At 43.8% G+C, this 7,532-nt stretch overlaps 1 non-coding gene across 1 annotated transcript; it reads left to right on the top strand.

The window, feature by feature from the left end:
- The first annotated feature begins 7,076 nt into the window (after positions 1-7,076).
- On the top strand, positions 7,077-7,209 carry LOC111824617. Its single transcript, XR_002827722.1, has one exon. It is a non-coding gene; the product is annotated as a U11 spliceosomal RNA (small nuclear RNA).
- Positions 7,210-7,532: the final 323 nt, after the last annotated feature.

The following is a 7,532-nucleotide window of genomic DNA, read 5'->3' as shown; positions in this document are numbered from 1 at the left end:
GACCTGGAAGTTTGCTTAGGGAGTTGGTTCAGACAGATCTTGAGCTACCCCGTTTATCCAGCTGTGTCTTAGAGTATTGCAACATCCCAACACCACATTTAATAAAAATGAACAATATATCCCCCCTCCCCTCTGTGGTTTTATTTTTGTCAGATCTCAACTGGTACTTCCTTTTAGAACTGAAGTTAAAATATTAAGAAATTGACAAAACACACTCTTTTGCCAGTTGGGTATTGTTTGTCTTTTTGTTCACAAAACCTAAATCATAGCTGGCAAAATCCATCCTACTCTTGTTTACCTGTTGTTCCTCTAAGAATATGCATATGGATCCATTTCCCGCTCCCTGGCACTTAGGAACACTGTTTAGCTAAGTCTTTGCCTCCCTCTTCTGTTGAAAAGAAGAATAACATACAACAAACATTCTATTTGAAAAAACATTGGAGGAAAACACGCTTCTAGGATGTTCACATAAGCTATGTAAAATGGCTTTGTTGTTGTTGTTAATTCCACCCAAGAAACTTATTTTTCCATTGATTTTTAGGGAGAGTGGAAGAGAGAGGAAAGGAGAGAGAAACTTTGATGTGAGAGAAACACATCGATTGGTTGCCTCCTGCATGAGCCTGACCAGGTACGAGCCAGGGAGGAGCCTACAACCAGGGTATATTCCCTTGACCAGAATCAAACCCGGAACCCTTCAGTCTGCAGGCTGACGCTCTATTCACTGAGCCAAACCAGCTTTTAAAAGGGTCCAGACCTGGACAGCATGGCTCAGTGATTGAGTGTTGATCTATGAACCATGAGGTCACATATGCCTGGGTGGAGGGCTCAATCCCCAATGGGGGACATGCAGGAGGCAGCCAGTCAATGATTCTCTCTCATCATTGATGTTTCTCTCTCTCTCTCTCTCTCTCTCTCTCTCTCTCTCTCTCTCTCTCTCCCTTCCTCTCTGAAATTAAAAAAAAACAAATTTTAAAGGGTATGGTATTAAAGCATTATTATGCATAAAACGTTAGAATTAATATTTCCCAGAAAAAGTAAACTTTAAATCAGATAAGATAAAATCAGGATAAATTGCACTCACTCACCTGAGTAGGTGAGCATAATCAGTGGGGTGATTCTTTGGTCACTGGACTAAAAGATTCAATATTGATTCCTTCCCCCCTTTCAGTAAAATATAAAACTCCCTGTAAGCTGAAGTATCGTTGGAGTCCTGTATCTTACAAGGATGTATGTGGCAAAGGCATAGCAATTTATTTTAAAACTTTCTGTTAACAGCTGTAGAGATGGCTGCATTTGCACAATCTCATCAGGCAAGAAATAGAAAAAAAACAACAAGGTTTTCTGCTAAGTACCAGAGTTCTCAATCATAAAACTAAATATTCCTTTGCAAACACAGTAATACCCTAAAATAATCAGTTATGAACTTTAATTCAGTGATGTGCAGGAAATGTTGAGTTTCTAAAAGGCCCAAACACAGTGGAAGATTTCTTTAAGGGAGTTTTTCTTTCTGAGGAAGTCTATGCACTGTGGACTATTGTCATAAGGCCCCGCTGGGCCAGTCTTATTTATGAGCTGTTTCCCCAGTGGGGTCAGCTGGTGTTTACACAGTGCCGCTCCTCTTAATAAGGGTGACTGCTATGGAGCATTGCGTGAGGCATTCAACATACACACATGCACTGACAATGAGTTAGCATCATCCTCACGTCTACGTGGGGAAACTGCAGGTGAAAAGTAACTTACCTGAAGTGGCAAGGTTTGGTGAGAAGCAGAGCAGGATGCATTCTAGAGGGTGGAACTTCAAAGTCTGTGCTTTTGAAGGCACCACCCACCGCCTCTTTTAAACGCGCTCCCCTAATTGGCAGGAAGGCATACAGGAGAGCAGTAGTTCCCGGGAATGAGAATCACCTGGGGAGCTTGTTCACTGGGCTTCCCAAACCCCTACTCTGGAGCTTCTGACTCAGTGGGCCCAGAAATTGGCTTGTTAACAAGTGACCCAGGTGATTCTATCATCAGAGAACTATGGGGAATGATCTTAGGCCAGGGGTCAGCAAAGGAAAGGGCCAGAGAGTATTTCTGGTTTCTGTCACAACTTCTCAGCACAAAAGCAGCCAGCAGTGCCCTACATGGTTTGGTTCAGTGGATAGAGCGTGGGCTTGCGAACTAACGGGTCCTGGGTTTGATTCCGGTCAAGGGCACATGCCCATGTTACGGGCTCGATCCCCAGTGTAGGGCGTGCAGGAGGCAGCCGATCAATGATTCTCTCTCATCAGTGATGTTTCTATCTCTCTTTCCCTCTCCCTTCCTCTCTGAAATCAATAAAAATATATTAAAAAAAAAAAAGCAGCCAGCAGCAATTCAGAAACGAATGGGCCTGGCTGTGGTCCAACACTTTACTTACAGAAAATAGGTGGCTGGCTATCGTTTGCTGACTCCTCTCTTAGACCATTCATAATACCATGAAAAAAAGAGACACTAATGCTGCTACTTGTCACCTTATTAAGGCCATGACTCAATCATGAAGTTGGTCTGATGAAAATCTTCCCAATACCATGAAGCAGCACCCTCATCAGGGAATAAAGTGAAGGTTGTGTCTTCCCTCCCTCTTCAGGGAGCAGCACTTTCAGTATCTGATGCAGGTTTGGGACTTTCCCTGTCTGCGCTACTCATGACGCAGGGAGGACATGAGGAGGTCAAGCACAGGCAGATGAGCGAAGTTTTCACCTCAGCTGTTGGTGAATGCGCTGGGCGGAGTTCTAAGGCGGCCTCCAAAGATTTCCATCCTCTGGTGAATACACACTTTGTTCCCATTATCCAATCACACATTAATTTAAGTCCTGCTCTGCAGGGATTTTGCAGATGTGATTTAAGTCCTAAATCAGTAGCCCTTAAGAGAGGGAAGCTCTCCTGACAGGCCTGATCAAATCAATTGAGCTCTTTAAACCTGAGTGTGGAAGTCAGAGACAGGAACCGAAAGCAAAATGAGAGGAGGAATCAATCTGCGGAGAGTCTCCATCGCTGGCGTCGGCGATGGAGGGGCCATGTGGCAAGAAAACTGGGTGTCCTCTAGGAGCTGGGAGCTCCCTGGCTGACGGACAGCAAGAAAAGGGTCCTCAGTCCTCCAACCATAAAGAAACAAGTTCTTCCAGCAACTGAGTTTAGAAGACGCTGAGCCCCAGAGGAGCACCTGCTGTGGCTGATACCTTGACATCAGCTGGTATAACCCCAGCAGAGCAGAGAGTCCAGCCACATTGTGCTTGGACTTCCAGAAACTGAGATAATAAAGTTATGTTTGGCAAACCTCTCAGTTTGTGCTAATTTGTTACAAAGGAATAAAATTTAAAAATTAAAAATAAAAAAGCCTAATACAGAGAGGCCCAGGGGTTTGATTTCTGAATGACTGCTGAGGATTTTTCAGTCCAACAATTTCTGGGTTTAAATATAGATGGGCGTGTCCCCTTAGAGCAAGCATGTCAAACTCAAAGGCTAACACGGGCCAAATAAATGAGGCTTGCGGCCCGCGGGCTGAGAGTTTGACGTGCTTGCCTTAGAGCTATCTGCATTCCTCCTGTCTGGGTTCTCCCCTGACTCAGGCCAGTGTGCCTTTCAGGAATATGCTGATCAAGAACGCCTACTGCGATGAGGTTTATCCAAGACCAGCGTGCAGCTTATTTCCACACGCCTGTCATGTGCAAACCATCAAACTGGATATTGGGGGTGGATAGATGATAAAGGATGAAAAGATAAACAAGGAGTTTACATCTCGGAGGAGGGCCAGATGTTTGGAAAATTAACTGTCAGGCAGGTATTCTCATTGAAGCGTAAGAAAACCATAGAGAAGCTCAGAAAGCAAGGCAGTTAATTTTGACCAAGGAAAGGAAATTTACACGAGAGGGCACAGTCTAAACCAGAGAATAGAAGCGCACAGTATTTGGTATGTGTAAGATGTTGGCAGAGATTGTGGAGGGGCTTTCTTTATGCAATGGGCCCCCAAGGCCCCCCAAACTCTTCCTGCTTCCTGGGAATTAGGAGCGCTGACCACCAAGTAATCTTTTGGGGCACCTACTGATAGATTCTTCTCTCTCACTCGCTCTCTTTCTCTCTCTCTCTCTCTCTCTCTCTCTCTCTCATGACTGATGCTTAGCTGAATTCATAGGAGCATTTAATTTGCCTGCTATCCTTTGGGAATGCCCCTGCTAAATGCATGAAAAGTCACCCAACATCAAAGACCATTCAGCCATGGATGTGAGAGCTTCTGTCACCTTATACAGCTGACAATCCCCCTTAAAATTTTTCCCAGTGCAAGATACAGAGGTGGGGAGGGCTGGAGGAACGAGGAGCTTGACTTAACACAGTGCAATTTCTATTGGCACCGGCTTCAAGCAGCCTTTTAACAGAGATGTTTAATTGATCTTTATTGAGCAGAACCTTCCCTTCTGCTTATAAAAGGAATGATCACTCTTCCCCCTGGTTCTGTCTGAGGAAGTTAATAGCCCCAGTTTTCTCTCGTGGCAGAGATACTTAATGGCCGGGAGACTATCATAAATAGAGTTTATTGTCCAAAATACAAGCCACGTTCTAATCAACCTTTGCGCTGAGATTGCTTTGCTTGTGTCTGTTGATTTTTAGAGGGGCTTTTCCCAACTGACAAGCGCATTTTTCTTGCCACCCGGTCTGCTGTCCAATTAACAAATGCCGTTAGCAAACTAATCTATAGGCCTTTGCCAAAGACTCTTGAGAATGCCATAATGCGTATCGATTAGATCCTCTTGTGCAGTAGTTCCCAGACAGGCCGAGGGCTCAGCCATAACCGTCTGCACACACTGTACAGGAATATTTGACAGGTAGGAAGTCGGTCATTGTAATACCTCCAGGATTCAGAGACAACCTCCAGGATTCAGTTAAGTTAGAGCTACCACTTGGTAGTGATTGAGAGGAAAAGGAATACTTTCCGAGTTGCTTTGGTTCATTTTTCTAAAAGGCTTTATTGATATTAGCATTACTCCTTGAAATAACCTTGGAACACAAACAGATATTAGTATTTCCATTTTACAGCGGGGACACTTTGTGTTCAATGTTCCTACTAGCATGCTATTTGAGGAATAGATTTGGCAGTAAACTAGGGGCTAGTACTTGCTGCTACTTTATACTATTATCATTTGGGGATTTGTTCTCGATTTATGGATTTTCTGGGTCTTGTTTTCTTTCTTTCCTCCTTTTGGCTGCTGGCTTTGCTCACCTGCCACCTGCCACTGCCTCACCACTCCTCCAAGTTACCATCTTGGCAGAGCAGGCACCGTGGCCATAATGTTTCTAAACTAAATTTTGAAACCTGTTTTATGAAAAATACACGTGTACTTAGGTGGAAAAAAGGATCGAATTTTGAGACCATGATTTTCTAGAAGAATCTGAGATATATGATCCCTCCAATAGTGTGGTTCTACCTTATCCCCAAATGGCTAACAAAGGAAGGTGTGGGAAGGGAATCACCTACCATTTACTGACACAGTTAATAGAAACGTAACTAACACAGTATAAGATCTTGGCTTACGGTCGTCTCACCTTGAATGTGAGGGGGAAGGAAGGAGGCTTTATACCTGCAAGGTTGGCTTTCTCCCTCCTCCCCCCGCCCCCCGTTTTATTGAGATATAGTTGACACACACATTGTATTAGTTTAATATGTAAAAAGTAATAATTTTATGTATGTGTAGATTGTTAAATGTTTGCCACAATAAGTTTAGTTAACATCCATCCTTCACATAGTGACAATATTTTTCCTTGTGATGAGAACTTTGAAGATCTACTTTCTCCACAAAACTTTCAAGGATACAGTATAGCATTGTTAACTAGAGTCGCCACACGCTACATTATATCCCCAGCACTTATTTATCTCATAACTGGGAATTTGTACCTTTTGATCCCCTTCACCCATTCCCCACTCTACTCCTGCCTCTGGTAACCACTAATCTGTTCTGTTTCTATTCAAGTTTTTTTCAGATTCCACATATAAGTGAGATCATACAGTACTAGTCTTTTTTCTGACATATTTCACTAGTATAATGCCCTCCAGATCCACCTGGCTTATTTATTTATTTATGTATTAGTTTGTTTATTTATTCATTGGTTCAGGAGAGATGAGAAGGGAGAGGGAATGCACGAGAAAGAGTATTTTGTGGAAGAGCCACACTCAAGGGGCCAAAGAGCCGCATGTGGCTCGCGAGCTGCAGTTTGCTGACCACTGGTATATGGGACAATGCTCCAACTGAGATACCCGGACAGAACTGTTTTGAAGGTTTTCAAAGGCTGGGAGTTTAGGGGGGGGTCTTAGAAAAAGATATCAATAAAATATTCATCAGCTTTATACTGGTGCACCAAAATGAGATCTATTCCTTGAACTTCATCTGTCCTAGGATGTGGTTGTCAAATGGCACTAATTGGATTTCTGCTATCTATCCTCTGGTTGGGGAGAAGTGTAAACCAGTTACTCCTAAGTGTCCTTGGTTAGGGAAGATAGGATTTTGCAGTTTGGTTTACCAGATGTCCGTAAACTGTTGGCCATTTGACTATCTGTCTCAGTTTTCCTACTCCACTTGTCCTGGCTCGCTAGCCTGTCTCTCTCTGAGATACTATAAGGAACCCGAGGGCTGACTACACCATCAATGTTCAAGCTTCCTGGTCTCAGCTGGCAGTGAGGCTTGAAACTCACCTCTCTCCCCCCTGAGGTGAAGATTCTGAAAATAAGACCCGTGCTGATTTTTCTGATTTTCTAGTCTAATCATGAATGTGGCAGGCATGAGGTGCTAATAACGTTTTTTTCCTCCCTCATTGCTGAAGCAATAGATAAAACAATTTTATAGTTCGTTCCCCTATCCCTAAGCAGGCAGTATTAATTAGAAAATAAAGCAGTGACAGGGTGCGCGTTAATGAGCTATTAATGCCTGCAGTGGGTGCCCAGCACGGCCTGGAGCCAAAGGCCAAGCGATTTCCGCTGCCCGGTAAGCGCACTAATAGCCAATTAAAGTCCATCCTGAATGGCTCCTTTCTCCTGGTCGGGAGTTCTTCCCATTTAAAAAGTTGTGTAAAAGAGCTTCTGTCGTGAGTGGCACACGTAGGGCAGCTTGATTGCTCTGTGTGCAGAATCGACATCAAGAGATTTCCGAAGCATGATTTTTTGTGTCTGAGCAGCTGGTGATCATTGGCCCTGATGCCCACTAAAAGATAAAAAATTGTGAAGTTTCCAAGTAAGCAGAGGTTTGTTTTCGTGTGTGTTCCATCTCTCTTCTTCCAATAAAAGGTGAATCCGCCCACAGAGAAAGGGGAGAGATCAAAGGGAAGGGCTGGCATGACAGGTGACAGGATGGACACATCTTCGGAGCAGTCCTTTGACCCTGTTTGCTGGAGGCAAGAGGCCCCTAGCAGGGAGTTATTTACGCATTTCTTCCCTGTGCGTCTAAGCTGCAGGAGGGAAGGAAGCTGACATTTTTGCTGGTGCTTTTGTTTTAGAAACCGACACTTGTCTTCTAACTATACCTGTC

Source organism: Myotis lucifugus, unplaced genomic scaffold (assembly GCF_000147115.1).
Source record: "Myotis lucifugus unplaced genomic scaffold, Myoluc2.0 scaffold_2995, whole genome shotgun sequence".
Classification (NCBI taxonomy): domain Eukaryota; kingdom Metazoa; phylum Chordata; class Mammalia; order Chiroptera; family Vespertilionidae; genus Myotis; species Myotis lucifugus.
The sequence above is the reverse complement of the archived record's forward strand: the minus strand, read 5'-3'. Positions and strand labels throughout refer to the sequence as shown.